Source organism: Cyprinus carpio, chromosome B22 (assembly GCF_018340385.1).
Source record: "Cyprinus carpio isolate SPL01 chromosome B22, ASM1834038v1, whole genome shotgun sequence".
NCBI classification, from domain to species: Eukaryota; Metazoa; Chordata; class Actinopteri; order Cypriniformes; family Cyprinidae; genus Cyprinus; species Cyprinus carpio.
The window spans coordinates 30,707,352-30,725,225 of NC_056618.1; the positions used below are offsets into that span (position 1 = coordinate 30,707,352).

Here is a 17,874-nt window from a genome sequence, read left to right on the forward strand (position 1 = left end):
TGCCTCAGGGGTCAGTTCTTGGACCACTTCTCTTCTCTGTCTACATGGCATCACTAGGTGCTGTCATTCAAAAACATGGCTTTTTCATACCATTGCTATGATGATGACACTCAGCTCTTCCTCTCATTCCATCCTGATGATCCATCGGTAGCTGCTCGCATCTCAGCTTTTCTAACAGACATTTCTTGCTGGATGAAGGACCATCACCTTCAAACTCAACCTTGCCAAGACAGAACTGCTTGTGGTTCCAGCAAACCCATCGTTTCATCACAATTTCACCATCAAGTTAGGCACATCAACCATAACTCCTTCAAAAACAGCCAGAAACCTTGGAGTTATGATTGATGATCAAATAACTTTCTCAGACCACATTGCTAAAACTGTCCGGTCCTGCAGATTTGCTCTATTCAACATTAAGAAGATCAGGCCCTTTCTTTCCGAACATGCTGCACAACTCCTTGTTCAAGCTCTTGTTCTGTCCAGGCTAGACTATTGCAACGCTCTCTTGGCAGGTCTTCCAGCCAGTTCTATCAAGCCTTTACAATTAATCCAGAACGTGGCAGCAAGATTAATTTTTAATGAGCCGAAAAGAATACACGTCACACCTCTATTTATCAATTTGCACTGGCTACCAATAGCTGATATAAAATTCATAAAATTCAAGGCATTAACGTTTGCCTACAAAACCACCACTGGCTCTGCACCCCTTTACCTAAATTCATTACTTCAGACTTATGTGCCCTCTAGAAGCTTGCGTTCTGCAAGTGAACATCGCTTGATTGTTCATCCCAAAGAAGCACAAAGTCACTTTTACGGTCTTTTAAATTAAATGTTCCCTCCTGGTGGAATGACCTGCCCAACTCAATCCGAGCAGCTGAGTCCTTAGCAATCTTCAAGAATCGGCTTAAAACACATCTCTTCCATCTTTATTTGACCCTCTAACTTTTTCACTCACTATTCTAATTCTATTTAAAAAAAAAAAAAAAAAAAATCTAACTACCTTTTTAATCTTTTTGTATTCTATCTATTTTCTTTTCATTTATTATACAATTATAAAAAAGACCTCTGACACTAGCTTGCTCTATTCTTTTTCTATTCTATCTGTTTTCTTTTTATTTATTATATTATTTAAAAGCCCTTGCTACGTATATTGTGTTTAGGCTAACTGAGACTTGTTATAGCACTTATATATCATTGCTCTTTTGTTGTTTTTGATTGCTTCCATTGTCCTCATTTGTAAGTCGCTTTGGATAAAAGCGTCTGCTAAATGACTAAATGTAAATGTAAATGTAAATAAATCTTTGTTTTTAAGACATGGTTTGAATCTGATATAGGCTATTATTAGTTGGTCAGTTATTAAATTCTGATGGTCAACTTTTGAGTATTAATGAACTGTGTCTTAAATTTAAATGTCATATTTCTATTAAAGATTGTTCTATTGTCATGAATTCTATTTCTTTAAAAATTCTGTCTCTGTTCAGAAATCACGGCTCTTGGTGTGACACAGTAGTTGGCAAGGTTTCAAAACATTTATTTATATAAATTTGATTTACTTAATGATAACTGCAGTAACCAGTTGATTAGATCTATTTTTGTTAATATCTCTTCTCCTCCATCTAAATTTGTTTGGGTTAATATGTTTCCTTCATTTGAGTGGGAACATTTTTGGGGGAGTTCTTAGTCGGTATTGTGTTACAAATAAAACCAAAGTGACCTTTAAAACTGCTCACAGAATATATCCTGTTAAAGAAACAGAGCGTTTTCTTCTGGATATAGATTACAAATGCTCTTTCTGTAATTGTATAAAAGACTATATTGTTCATTTATTTTTTTGAATGTCCCTGTTCATCTACGTTTTGGTCTGAAATGTCACAATTTCTAAGTGTTAAAATGAACTGCATCCTAGTCTTAAATTTGTTTTACTTCATTCAAATGAATATGACTTTTCTTAAAGGAAAATATCTGTTTTTGTTATCAGGAAAATTTTATATTCATCTTACAATTTTGCTAATATTCTATCAGCCTTTAAAGCTAATAAGAAACTATAAAGTCTTTAAAAAATCGTAAAGCTCAAAGAACTGTCTCTGCTAAATTAATTTAAAATATGCTTGTGATTTCCTTTTAATTTTTGTATATCATTTTATTATTTTTCGATTATTTTGTTTATTTTTAAAATTATTTTATTGTTTTTTATTTTATTAGAATTGGCTAAATTTGTACTTACAAAATGTGTAAATATGAGAAATATGTAAAGAACATGCTGTTGAATGTTGTAATTTTGAAAGGTAAAAAAGGGTAGAAAGTAGATTTCCTTGTTAGTTTCCTGCCGCAGCTGTTCTACAAACCCAAATGTTTCTTGACACCTATGCAATCATTTGAATCGAACTGCTTAGAATGACTCAGTCATTCAAATTAATTAAATTAGAAATGAAGTGCAACCCGCAATAAGTTTATTTAATTAAGTATGGAGTGTATTTAGAGACGTGTGGATACAATAATAGCGTCGTCATTACGGTAACAAAATAGCATTTAAAAAAAAAAAAAAAAAAAAAAAACATAACTTGGATCATTTTTTAACTGGTTCAAAGAAACAAACTGTTCAAAAGAACCGGATCGCAAAATGAATCACTTCCCGTCGCCGCCTTTCGTAACTAAACACTGCTGGTCGAATGGAACTCAAACTGCAGTATCCGCGTTTAGGGAGCGGCAATACTGCCAGCTAGCAAGTTTTCGGGCAAGTGTGTTCGCATAGATGTTTTCAAGAGCTGGTGTGAATAAATATATATTTAAACTCAAAGAGACAGGATAGTCTGCGTATGACCTGATATTTTATTCGGACCCAGAATAAGGCGAGATACACATCACGGAGCGCTAAACACTCATGCAGTATGTGTTTCATTCATACTCGAAGCCGGGGGGCGCTCTCGCGCAGAAAGACGAACCAGGAAATGGACAAAAGCGTCCAGCTATCGCTCTATGAAAACAGTTGTTTTCACAGAAAAACAGAAACGTTTGGAAACATGAATACATTAACCATACGATAGCGAGAATATGGTTTATTTGTGTTTTTCAAGTCACCACCAGGTAATAAAAAAGTATATGAACAATGCAGTGCTAATTGATATAGCATTTATAAAAGTATAGAAACTATTCTGCCTTATTATGTGATTATTACTGATTATTGTCCATCAGTTATCTAATTTTTTAAGCCAATTAAAAGCAAGAAATTAGAGGAAAAAAATAAAGTTGTCTAGACACTACCAGTCAAAAGTTTTTGAACAGTAAAATTGTTAATGTTTTTTTAAATAAGTCTCTTCTGTTCACCAAGCCTGAATTTATTTGATCCAAAGTACAGCAAAACAGTACAATTTTGAAATATTTTTTGTATTTAATTTTTTTTTCTATTTGAATATATTTTAAAATGTATGTTATTGTGATTTCAAAGCTAAATTTTTAGCATAATTACTCCAGTCAGATGATCCTTCAGAAATCATGTTGATATTCTGACTTGCTGCTCAAAAAACATTTATTATTATGATGATGTTGAAAACATCTGAGTAGAATTTTTTCACGTTTCTTTGATGAATAGAAGGTTCGGAAAAACAGCATTTATCTGAAATAGAAATCTTTTGTAACATTATAAATGTCTTTATCATTTTGTTTGATTATTTTAAAACATACTTGCTAAATAAAAGTATTAATTTCTATAATTTGTTTTCCGAAAAATAAAAATATAATGACTCTAAGCTGTTGAAAGGGTATAGTGTATTGTTACAAAAGCTTTTTATTTCACATAAATGCTGATCTTTGGATCTTTCTATTCATCAAAGAATCATGAAAAAAAAAAAATAACTCAACTGTTTTAAATATTATTATTATTAATAATTAAATTAAAAAAATCTTGAGCAGAATATCAGCATATTAGAATGATTTCTGAAGGATGTGACACTGAAGACTGGAGTAATGATGCTGAAAATTCAGCTCTGATCACATAAATCAATTTACATTTTAAAATATATTCAAATAGAAAGCAGTTATTTTAAATAGTAAAAATATTTCACAATATTACTGCTTTTGCTGTACTTTGGATCAAATAAATGCAGGCTTGGTGAGCAGAAGAGACTTTCTTATATAAAATATTAAAAATCTTACTGTTCAAAAAACTGTTGACTGGTAAATAGATTACAGAAATGTTTTACTGTAATTTTTATATATATATATATATATGTTGACTTATATATATATATATATATATATATATATAACATTAATGTCCCCCTCACTTCTGAAATGATGGCTACATCCCAGCAATCTTAGACACAACTCCAATATAATTAAAATGCTGTGATATTTTGAATATAGTGTGCTACATGAATCAGATTATGCTCAGTCATGTCATTTTTGGAGGTTAACTGCCTGGTGCAGCAGGGATTAAGAAGGAGGGCAGAGATAGAAAATAGATTATCCAATATCCAGTTGCACAGGATAAACAAAAGACAGCATAACAGCTTGCATTGAAATAAAGATAATATCCAACAGAACAAACTCAGGAGTATAAATGAAATGGATGATATGAAACTAGACACAGGTGAGGAACATAATCAGTAACTAAAGGAATCAATGAGCACATACTTTGTGCTCAACGAGTTAAACAGACACTTGAGGTCAGGAACAATAGAACAAAATAAAATTCAATTAAATTAGTCTGCCAGACATGAGAAGTGACACTGCCTCTGGTTCACTTTCTTGCACTGTATCAAACAAAGCACCCCCCATTTCCTGTCCAATTCAACCTCAAGGGAAGGTTGATATCATGTGATGTGAACAGGTGACCAACGTCTCATCACAGTGCACATAACCCTCTAGTGGTGAAAGAATTATTACATTTTTATATTTATTATATTTTTGGCTCAGGATTTTTTTTTTTTTTATGTAAATATTAGCAACTGCACCAAACTGCATATTTTTTTAAGTGGTTTATTTATTCTCAAATATAAACTCCACGTTCTCATATGAGCCATAAAAGCCTGATGTATAAAATAAGACACTTAACACAAAACACATATGCAAAGTAAAATTCCTTATATATTGACACTGTACTTGAGTGCTGACACATATATTTTTTCACTCCACCCAGGGGTTGAAGAGTTTCATGACTAGAACAAGTTTGAACTTGTAAAATTTAGTTAACTGGAATGCAGTGCCCATTTATTCCTGGAGTTTGTATAGTTTTGTTAAAACTGGGAAGAGTTTCAATAGATACAGATTCTGTAATTAAAATGAACCTATGAAACAAAACTTAAACACAGACTGGAAAATATACAGTTTTGCAACTACATAAAACAGAAGAAGTGCAGTTTACCACATGGTGCACTTATTTTATTAAATATTATATGTATAGTATTGGCAATTAATTTGTTATTGTAGCTCAAAACTGTATATGTTTCTAGCAAAGCGAATGCCATGGGTTTGATTCTCAGTGAACCCATAAATGTATACCTTTAAGCTGTATTTTATTATTTGTAAACAAATGAATGTTTTTTTTTTTTTTTTCCATTTAAACAAAATGTTTTTCCCATTTCTTTGGCCATATCCCAGTATAATGCAATTGATTTACATAGATGATTTTAAAATACACAATAGCATGAATGCTCATTTAATCCAGGAGATTGCACAGTAAAAAAAAAAAAAAAAACTCCAAACCATGCACATCAAACATTCTTCCATAATTATCCAACTATACAAAAGAAAATCACCTACCAGACTGCCACAGTAATCTGTTCAGCCCTAATTGCCAAATCATATAAAAATTTAGAACAAAACAAGATTGAATCATTCCACAACTTCTCAGAAGAACAAAAAACTCAAACCTCCCATTCACAAAACAAGCACTTCCTTATATTCTTACTGTACGTATAGTCCCTCCCTCCCGAACAATAAAGGACGTCCCATTTACATTCCATCCCAGTCACCTTCGTGTCCTTTTTGGTGCAATTATAATGTTTGGTTTATAGAAAGAATAACTAGCAAAATATAAAATTTAAAAATAAAGGCAAATATAGATGTCAGAATTGAACTAAACGATTGTACCGTATAAGTAAATAATTGTTTATTGATTGCTCTATAAAATTAGGTAACAGTGCAGTTTGACCATTAATCAGAGAAAAACATCATGCCAGTTACAAAAATTGCAAAGCATCAAATGCTAGTATAGTCCACTATCATAGCCAGGAATTACGATGTGGGTGGGCCAAGAGAATATTGGGTGGGCCTAGCCTAAAATGCATCTGTTATCAAAATAGGCCAACACAAACAACAGTTACATCTGCTTGAATACACATCACATTTTAACCAGAGAATAAGCCTGTATGTCATCATAAGCAGTGTTAAGAATATAATGATAAGAACAGCTTGAGCACAGTGGCCACACCACATGCACGCATCTGACAGACGGATAGCATCAAATCAACAGGACAGTAGCTAGTAGTACAGTAAACAACAGTGACTAGGCAACTACATAGTAGGAAAATGTAGATTCATGTACCTGTGCACTGGCTGCTGGTGATGGAGAAATAGGTGAATTAACATTAGCACTAGCAGAGCTGTTCAGCTAATTGAACGTGGAATATGCGGGGACATTTCATTCATACTTGGAGCCGGAGGGCACTCTCTTGCGCAGAAAGTACAAAATGGACTCATAATGTGATGTGCCAGGAAAACCCTAACATGAACAAAGGCATGTATAACGGCATACAGTGATCTCTGCTGTAGCTAAGTGGCAAGGAGCTGTTTGCAAACTCATTTTCATCATTATATGGCAAACAAGAATTAAGAAACAACACAATTTATTTTTTATAGGCCAATTATTGGGATTATTGCAATAGAAGCAACTGACTGGGTGGGCCTGACTGACAGGTGGGGGGACCCATGGCTACACAAACTCCACAGCCTATTTACTGGCTTTCCAGTTAGTTAAAAAAATTCTTCATTTGGAGATGTGAACTAACAACTGGAACTGAACTGTTCCCCTTCTAGGGAACTCAAGGCTGCGTCCCTCTAGTGGACATTTTGGGGAATGCTGCCAGCATGACCAGTGTCCGAAGCATGTGTGAAACAATGCCAATCAATTGGTTCACATGGGCCGTGACGTCATAGGCGGGGTGCCTGGAAGTATAAGAGGGGCACCTGCTGAATACGTCACTAGTTTTTGTTGTCTTCAGGAGCCGTCTGTTGTAGCAGTGTGTACAATGTCAGTTAACCCAGATCAGCATTTCAAGAAGTGCGTGCCTCCATGTCCCAGGTTTCTGGCATCCAAGGACATGCACGACTTATGCGTTATTGTGCCTGGGTGAGGAGCACATGGCAGTAGAGGTCTTCACAGTGCACCCGAGACCCGTCGACCCGGGACCCGTACGGGTTCGGGTCTATATTTTAAATGATCAGCCGGGTCCGGGTCGGGTCCGAATCTATTACTTCGGGCCCGGGTCTGTTTAACATTGTGTGTAATACCCGTGCAATCTGAGTCATCGGACTCGGAGAACACCCGGCCGTGATCAGACACTGCTTGTGTTTTTTGTAACTTGCAACTTGTAAAATTAGGAAAAGAAAAGTGTGAGCAAAAAAAAAACAAAAAAAAAGCGATCTCTCTCTTTTTCTTGAGTTGTTGGAAGTGCGCGCAAAGTGAGCGTTAATGCAAGTGCACGCACGGTAATAATGGACATGTTCATGAGCAATGTGTGAAAAAAGCAAAAAAAAAACAATGAGTGTAAAGAGGTAACACCTACGGGCACCTCTTCTGTCTGGGCATCCTTCATGCATATTGTAGACATCAGAAAAAAGTGTATTTATATTATTATAAAAATGGGAGAAAATGTAAAGCGTAATGTAAAATAAGAAAAGGCGCCACTGAAGATTACTAATACGTGTGAAGCACTGTTGAAGTTTGATTCAGCAAAAACTGGCACATCGCATCTTTAAAGCATACCAGGTCGTGTGGTAAAAATGTTTTGACCCAATCTTCAGTGGCGCCTTTTTTATTTTACATTACGCTTTACATTTTCTCCCATTTTTATAATAATATAAATGAACCGTTTAATCTTAAAGTTTTAGTGGTCAGATTCAGACTCGACGCAGAGCAGTTAGGTGGGTGATCATAGCAAATAAATAACGTCAGCGGCCATGACACTGAACGAGCAGTCGTTATTAGCCTATAGTTCAAAAGGGCAAACAGTCGAAGTTATTATGCGAGTTAACTCGAGTCAGAATGTACATGTGCACAGCTGCATTTGTCATCCATCACCGTGACATCAAGAGGACTTTTGAAGCTGAAATAATGAGTGGATTATTAAGCTTGGACTTGGAATAACGAGAGGAATAACATGGATAACTTTCTTGTCGGAGGATTGTAATGCATCACAGGCAGTCAGGTACAAGGAAGAGAGACTACGGCTCCTTAAATTAGGTAAGACAAAAAGTTGTATTTTTTGCCACAGGTTTATTGACTTGTAATAGCAATTTAAGGTGTAATATGTGACAATCGGGTCCGTGTCTTGCCGGCGGCTTCGGGTCCAGCTTTCAAATAGTAGACAGGTCCAGGTCGGGTCCGGGATGACATTTCTCGGATCTACACAGGTCCGGGTCCAGCTTTTGAAATAATAGATGGGTCGGTTCGGTGTAGTACATTACGGGTCTCTTTCGGGTTCGGGCACGAATTTTTGGACCCGTGAAGACCTCTACATCGCGTCTTATTTTTTGTTGTTTGTATGTGTGCATTATGAGAGATTCACGATGCAGAAGGTCCCATCACGCTTGTCGCACTTCTTGAGTGAAAAGAGGCAAATGTCTGTGCCTCACAAGCTCAGCTGGTGGGGGTCGCAGGTGGAGCTCGCAGAAGAAGTTTGAAAAAGGCATGTCTCTTACCAAATCTCCCGCCATGGGCTCAAGCGTGCTTTGGGACCCAGACATTCTTTCTTTAGGGTCCTTTGAATTTGACAGGATGCTGTGAAGATGCCCCCTGTTGAAGAGATGTTTGTGAGCTATCTCTCATGGGGTGAATCATCTTCTTTAAAGACTCCTGCCCTGCCATCGGTAGCGCTTCAAGCCACCTTGCACTTGAATGGCAGGGTGCATGTGGCAGCGGGTCAGGTTGGTGGAGCTTTGCACACCATGGAGATAGTTACAGGTTTATTAGGCTGACCTGCTTAAGGATTTGGATGAGGGCAGAGGTTTATCCCCTGAGGCAGTTGAAGAGCTTTGCCGCACCACAGATCTGGCTCTCCGTGCTACTAAGCAGACCACTGCTGCCATTGGATGTTCAATGACGCAGATGGTGGCTATGGAGAAGCACCTGTGGGTTAATCTTGCTTTGGGACCCAGACATTCTTTCTTTAGGGTCCTTTGAATTAGACAGCATGCTGCGAAGATGTCCCCTGTTGAAGAGACGTTTGCAAGCTATCGCTCATGGGGTGAATCATCTTCTTTAAATACTCCTGCCCTGCCATCGGTAGCGCTATCTAGGCTAGCTGTGTTCTGTTATTCTGGTCTATGAGCCTTCATAAGAGCCTGAGGACATAGCTATCTAGGGTAGCTGTGTTAGCTCATCTGCTTCGCTCTGGCCTAATTTGAGATTCAGTAGCATTTCTTGGGCTCTTCTAGAAGCTTTTAAGTTTAGCCCCTTTTGTGGTCTTGTGTATTCAGGCTAGTATTGCTCACACAGCATTGCTATCTGAGAATAGCTGTGTGTGTTAGCCTGGTCAGGATTTGCCCCCCATATGGATTCAGTTGCCTCATTTCGACTAGGTTATGTGAGCTGCCTGAGATGTAAGTGGCTTGGCCCCTTTCTGAGCAAAGGTTTGGTGTATGTCTGTCACTTCCATGCCCACACCAGGCAGACAGGCATGTGCCTCAGTACAGTGTGATTGAATTTTGTTCCCCAAAGTGTCCACTAGAGGGATGCAGTGTTGAGTTCCCTAGAAGGGGAACGTCTCGGGTTACCCATGTTACAAGACACTGTATCCCCTTGCCATGCCTTATGCCTGCCTGTTTACATCTCCTAAACTAAACTGAGGACATATTCAGCAGGTGCCCCTTTCTATACTTCCAAGGCAGGGGCATAGTTTGCAGGGTCGAATAACCAAAACTAGCAAGTACACTTTCATAAGAGCAAGTAGCCTAAAAGTCAACAGCCATGTGTAAAATGGGTTCTAATAATGAGTGATAGAAAATCCTGGCCTTCAGATATTCCAAGAGATGGCATAGATAAAATCATTAAGAGCCTGATGAACTGTTGGAGTAAGAAATAAACAATATCAGTATAAGGAAATGCTAAGTTAAGCCTCTTTCACACAGTAATTCCGGGAAATATACGGATAATGTGTCCCAGGATCGTTTAATTGTGGTTAATACACACTGCCAGTTATTTTCCAGAATCTGTGTGTGCGTTCACACCTTCACACACATCCCGTAAAGACATGTGACATTACGATGTGACCTAATGTGAAGCATTCTGTTTCACTTAAGATAGCGAATGATTACAACTTCAGCATGGATAGTTAGCAACTACATGATCTCTGCTTCATTACAGTTTGCACATATTTTTTTGTCACGAACGTTGATCTGCCTTCAAAACACCAAATAAAAGAGTTGCACAATAATGTGCGTCATCACTACGACACACCATTTACGGCATTGGTTCTGGCTTTTGTTCACACAGAGCTCATTCTGGGACTGAACCCGGCAATGTTACTAGATCCCCAACCCAGGATCGATCCCGGAATCAATCCCGGGACATGTTTGGGTTCACACAGAAGGCAATTTTCTGGGACCAATGTGCAGTGTGAAAGAGGCTTTAGATTGACTTTCTCACAGTATGTTGAATTACAACATTCTGTCAAACTATAGTGCATAAATAATAAATACATCATATATCCTATGTAAACAAGTATTTTTAACTAGGCTATTAGGCTATTGCAATTATGTTATCAACCAACTTTGCTTGTGTGAATGATTTTACAAACATAAACATATAGCCTAACCAAACAAACCAATAAATAAAGCTTATGAGGGAACATGACCCGGGACTCCACTAAAAGAGTTCACGCTTCAACCCCCCAATGTTGTTCAAACCAAAACTACAACTGTGCTTTGGCACCTGCCTATGACATCACAGGCCACGTGGACCAATTCGATTGGCGTTGTTTCACACGTGCTTCAGACACCGGACATGTTGGCAGCATTCCCCAAAGTGTCAACTAGAGGGCAGTGTTGACTTCCCTCTCAGGGATCCATAGTTACATGGTTTACCAGAGACGTTTCCTAGAGCTAGGAGGTTCATACCCAGGCAGGGCCGGCGCTAGCCATTTGGGTGCCCTAAGCACAAATGCTTGGCGGTGCCCCCCCCCTTTTCCCAGCCCTAATAATTTGACAACTCTGTGAATATGAAAATATACAAACACTGAGATTGTGTTTTTTTTTTTTTCTAATTGCAGTTTCACCAACAGATGTCGCCCTTGGCCGAACCTCTTGAAAATGACCGCATGCCATAGTACAACAACGAAAAATCTTTATCTAAGCGGTCTAATTTGGCAAAATCACATCACGTTCAGTTGCAGGGTTTTTCTAAAGTTCAGACTGAGGCAGATAGACATTGTATTGAAGCGAAGAAATTACAATAGGGAACGTTCTGCACTAATAGCTATATGCACACGTGACACATCTGTAACGTACGGGGAAAATTTGCTTTATTGTCATTCAAATATGACGATGAGGACCCCAACGATTGGCATTCCTTTCCTTCTCAAACAAACTGCATCTTTTTTAGCTCAAGTTTCACAATTTCCCCGGACCCCGTTAAAATAAAAGACTCAACATGCAGGGCTAAAAGCCCCGGATCTTTTGCACTACTAGCGACGCGGACGCGCCGACGCCCCTGGACATGCATACTACACGCAAGGGCTACAAAACAAACATTTTTATTTAAAACATTGTCTTACCTGCAAGCGACGCGCGAGCATCATCCCGCTGTCTCTTCTTTTTTCTTTTTTCCGCCCCCGACTCTTGGTGCCTTTTCGAGGCCATGTCTGAGGTCGGTGTCTGCCAAATTTGACATTGATTGAGGCATAATCGAACAGACCACTGGGGAGGTGGGGAAGGGGGGGCACCAGAGGGAGACTGGCACAGAGATTCACCTTTTTCTCGACTAATTTGGTCTAGGCCTATATTACTTTTGTATTGCTTTTGTATATTAACATGCGTTTAGAAATATTTTATTTGTTATTTATACTAGTAGGCTATTGTGATGATTTTTTTCCACGACCCAGATTTTTTGGTGCCCCCCCAAGCACTTCGTGCCCTACGCGCAGTGCGTGATGTGCGTGTGCGGAGCGCCGGCCCTGTACCCAGGGCTTGAATTGAGAGGGGATGTGGGGGGATGGCATCCCCCGTTGGAAAAAAATGACAAAAAAGCATCCCCTCTGTGAACCCCCCCCCAGCCATCCCATTTAGATTAAAAATTTTGTGTATTATGTTTGAGTAATGTTTACAAATTTATCATGCAAATGATATGTTTATGTTATTTAATTATGTTTATTATGTTGATTGTTGTGTAAGAATTTATTATTGTAATGAGATGTTAACATTCTGAAGCAAGTTTCTGTCATTCTTTGCGCCAAATTGTTCAAGCGCAACTTTTGAAGTTTTTTAAAAAGAAGACAACAGAAGGTGATTTTTCCTTGATTAGAATTTAAAGACATTCCCCTGACATTATGTTATTGTGCTGTATGTGTGACTGTGAGAGACTGAGAGATGATAGGAGAGCTGACATTATCAAGTATGTCACCAACAAAAAACAAACAAAAAAGCATTCACTGCACATTGAAGCCCATTCGAGTGCAGTTAGAATGCCCTTATAATTCAAGCAATGAAAGAAAAAAATACCCATGAGTTTTTATGTCTTTTATATTCATTGCACAAGCAATGTACTTTTCTAAATATCAGCACACGTGTGAGAGCATAAATAGACTAATAATTTTAACAGTGTAGACAGGGGCGTAAATTTCGTCTAACAATAAACATACAATTCATAAAAGCAATGTTTGAAGGGGACACAAATAATACAGCTAAAATTGTACTTGTAAGGACGTGTGTATACACAGAGGAAAGTTCTACTACTACCAGTGTAGCTGGGAGATCGTGCAAAATTAGACAACTTCAAGCTGTCGTTTTTCATGTCTGTGGGTTGAACCGACCCCAATAACGTGTTTCAAGTAGCAATTGGGCGGGTTTTGTTGGCAACCTGGCAACCCTGTCCGTCAAGCAGGTAACATCATAATTGTCATAAATTCAGCCACCACTAGGGGCCACTGGTGAGCTTCCATATTGCAAATTAACACCTATGCTGCCCCCACCTTTAACTCTGACCCAGTCTGGTCCAGGAGGAGCACTCAAAAACACACTCAAGAGCAAGAATTACAAAATTCCAGAAATGTTTTCTTATGTTGGAATGAAAGACAATAAGTACTAGATGAAATGCTTCTTATTCTTACCCAAAGATACAAAATGGAAGAAAGAGTTAAAACCGAACACAATCTTGCTACTCAAGCTGTGTATAATTTTTTTTTTTTAAATTTATATTTGCTCCTTTTCCTTTTTGCATTTACTTTTACTTTCAATACTCAAGTACATTTAATATTAAAAATACACTTTTCATACTTAAGTACAATAAATATCACTATGAATCACCAGATACAATTAAAGTAAGATTATGATTGCTTTTTCTGCCTATACTTGGTGGGATGGCCTGCATTAAAATCTCACATACTTCCCTAAATGTTTTAAATGTCATGTGATAACTTGGTTTCGGTTATTGCAGTTTAACATGTTCCTTTAATTAAAAACAACTATTTTGAGATTGATAGGCCTATCCAATTTTTGCACCCTCCCACTGTTAAAATGGAACTAAGTATTTTTTTACTCTGAGTAAATTCTAAATGATCTACTTTTTACTTTTACTTGAGTAGATTTTTAGACTGGTACTTTTACTTGTACTTAAGTGAAATTTCATTAATGTAATGGTACTTTTACTTAAGTTGAATATTTTAGTACTCTTTCCACCTCTGCAAAGGAATATAATTTTTATTTGTGAGTTTTATTTTTTAGTGGTATTTCCCTTGAGATGTAACATCTCGTTTTCGAGGGGACCTCAAATGGACCTCTTATTAACAACAATAGCAGCCGTATGCCATTGTTTGTATTAAAGAGAAAATAATCACTTCATCCTATGTTTAAGTGAATAAAATGGCCTTTAAAGCATTTGTTATTTTTTTGTTATGTTATGTAGAACATTGTTACTAACAATACACAGCGTGATTTTTAACACAATGACAGTCTGAAAGTCTATGACATTATTGATGGTAAAGTTTCTGTGGAAGAGCAGGATTCAGTTTATAAGAACCGAACTGAAAGCTTTCCTCAGGCGTATAAGACTGGAAACTTCTCCCTCAAACTCAGCAACCTTCAGTACAATGATACTGGAAACTATACCTCATCACAAATGAATTACTCATTTACAGCATGGAGCTACTCATCAAAGGTTAGTGGAAAAGTAAATTAATGTTTGATTAATGTTGTCTTTTATTTAACTATTATAATATGTTTTTATTTGTTTTTACTCAACCTAGTAAAATTTACTTTCTGTCCTCTAGATGAAAAAGACCAAGAAACACAATCAAGAAAAGAGAAGATCGTAACTTTTGTGGTGCTTTCTGTTTTCATTCTGCTCTGTTTTGTTTTTAAGTATATTGACTGGAGAAGCAGTTTGTCTTCTTATTACAGTTTCTGTATTAGCTTATAGTGGGTTTCTCTGTGGTGCAATGAGTTTCCAAACTCAACCATCAGTTATATATATCAAAACAACTTTCATTTATTTCATTATTTACGGTTGCTAGTTACAAAACAAACAAACAAAAAATTATGTGCATAATACAGGATTGGAAAATCAAACCTATTACAGAGCATAAAACAAATGAACAACAAGAAGAAATAATAAAAGCATTAGCAACACTTGTACCATTAAATAAAAGCATCAGCAACACTTGTACCATTAAATAAAAGCATTAGCAACACTTATCATTAAATAAAAGCATCAGCAACACTTATACCATTAAATAAAAGCATCAGCAACACTTATACCATTAAATAAAAGCATTAGCAGCACTTATCATTAAATAGACACTATAGGTTACAAAACTAACAATGTCGCAAACAATCCCAAAGTGCTCCAGGAAAGAACACAAAGTGACCACAATCACACTAAAATTCCACAATAAAATACACTAAATAACGAAATAAACACCATTCTCAAAAGCAAAACAATAGGCCTATATATGAGAAAGTAAACTGCCATATGCACTTTGTAACATAAATTACACTAAATGAGTCCAAAGAGCACAACTAAACAGAATGAAAAATAAAATGCCCAAAATGAAATACAGCTTACACATTACAAAAGAAATTCCTCTCTACAGAAATGTCCACAATACACACTATAACTTATAGACCTACTTCTCACCAGTGTCTAATATACAAGAGCAAAGTTAAAGGCAACATGATTACACTGCAACACTCAAAGAAGAGAAAAGGGGACGTCTAAAATATTGTCTTAATAGGATTTAAATTACTAATCATTTCAAAATATAGTTAACTATAAATGCAATGATTTTTTCAAAAACAACTAAAGAGAATTACATACCGAGCTGTCAGTAGAATCTGTTCCTACATGTCAGATCACGCGCACAAACCACCTGTAGGGAAGATGATATTCCCACAGGTTTCACTTCCTCATGTTTCTGCTGTAGGCCTATAGTCCCTCCCTAACAACGATAAAGGACTGTTTACATTCCATATCAGTCGAGTGACTTTAGACGTGACAGAGAAAAGATATATTAGGTTTAACCTAATAAACACACCAAATTCAAAAAGAAAGGAATATTATGCTTAAAGGAATTCTAATATTCTAAACATTTCTTATTGAAATAGTTAACAAGTAAACATTGTGGTTTTTGTCTTAATACTTTATATTATCATTATTATTATTATTTTATAAATATGGAATATATAGCTTGGATAGACACACATGGGGACACACCTAACTGTATGAATATCTTTGCATGAAATTATCAAACCAAGCAGAATTTAAAGTAAAAGAACAGTGATCAGTGTCGCCTTTAATTGTCAATGTGGGTCAATGCTGTCCTCTGGTGGTCGCCATCATGCATTATGGTAAAAGACCCTCCCAACCCTAATTAGATATTTACTGGCATTGACACTTTTAATTACTGGATATAGCTTATTACTGTCATAAACAGTTTCTTTGATTTGATTATGATTGTCCATCTCAAACATTTTGACAGACGAGCAATGTTAGACTGCTGAATCAGACCATCCATATTAAAGGAGTCATATGATGCCATTTCAATTTTTCCTTTCTCCTTGGGAGTATTACAAGCTCTTGGTGCATAAAGAAGATCTGTAAAGTTGCAAAGACTAAAGTCTCAAATCCAAAGAAATATTCTGTATAAAAGTTAAGAGTCAACCATGCCTTCCTAAAATGGCTAGTTCTACCATGCCCCCACATCTCTACGTCACTTTGTGGGAAGATTTGCATAACGCTGCCCAAATGTTCACACAAAGAAAGAAAGAGTAACCTTTGAGTCTCTCTGTTGCCGCCGCTGCCATGTTGTGGAGTCGCTGTGTGATTCGTTGAAGTGAAACTTTGTTTGGCCTTCCAAAAGAGGATATGACTAGAAATCAGTGGTTAAGTTGTATTTCAACACTGTTCCAGAACAGTCCAACCCAAATATTCAGATGTGTGCTGTGCATTTTATGGAGGATGAGGACTGTTTCCTGAACCAGTAGCCTGTGGCAAAACGGCTGTTTCTATAAAGTTGGGCAGTTCAAACTTTGCAAGGACAGTGTGGGATTCTGACTCACAGTCTGTAGGTATGTTTTTTATATTTAAATAATTTGCCAATGATGATTCAAATGCGAGTTTTGAGCAGTGTAGAGTAGCGCTTGTTTGTCGTTTCTCAGATCACAAATGCAGACATGGTTTGAGGCCAGTTCACCAAATCTATCTAAATCATTTGAAACGACTTAAGTTATTCCATTTATAAACGTGCCTTACACTCCCTCTGACGCGAAATAAACCAATACCCTGAGTTATTCAGTTACTACTAACAGTACATTGACTGAACTGCTAAAAGAGAACCGATGATGGGATGTGCACGAGCAGAGCAGCTGGAATGAGTCTCCTGCTGCTAGGAGATGGCATAGTATGTTAAGGGGCGTAAACATTTCCGTCACACGCTTGAGGCATTCACCAATCATAACGCACTGAATAGCTAGCCAATCAGAGCACACCTCGCTTTTCAGACCGATGAGCTTTGTAAAAATCAATGCGTTTCAGAAGGTGGGGCATAGAGGAGAAACTATAATGTTCATTATATGGAAAATAATGTGTTTTTTTTTAACCTTAAACCGCATAAACACATTGCATTACACCAAATACACAAAATAATGTTCTTTTTAGCAGCATCATATGACCCCTTTAATGAACTTTTTTTGTCACTCTAATAACCAGTGTTGAGGGCATAGGCGGAGGGTGAACCAACTCCAGGGTAACGCTAAAATTTGCCTAATGTTAGTGTAATTTTAATCCTATTCACACGCACATCATAACCCTGTGTTTTAGGCAAGCACATATGGTAGGCCTACCCACTGAATAAAAATAAAACAAGGTAATTGTGACATTTTATCTCACAATTTTTACTCTATTGCAATTGTGAGTTTATATCTCAGATAATTCTGACTATTTCTCTC

The 17,874-nt window shown here is 37.0% G+C and overlaps 1 protein-coding gene across 4 annotated transcripts in view; it reads right to left on the reverse strand.

Annotated features, from left to right (window-relative positions):
* The window catches only part of LOC109068097 (V-set domain containing T-cell activation inhibitor 1-like), a 50,504-nt gene that overhangs the window by 25,361 nt on the left and 7,269 nt on the right, over window positions 1–17,874 (reverse strand). The window contains exon 1 of one of the 4 annotated variants that reach the window (XR_006157817.1): window positions 15,746–15,858. The exons of 2 other annotated variants lie outside the window; for them this stretch is intronic. The gene's annotated coding sequence lies outside the window, so the exon portion shown is untranslated. Of the gene's footprint in view, window positions 1–5,760; window positions 5,876–15,745; window positions 15,859–17,874 lie in introns of those variants that run through there. One more of the 4 variants, XR_006157818.1, reaches the window with a different exon arrangement.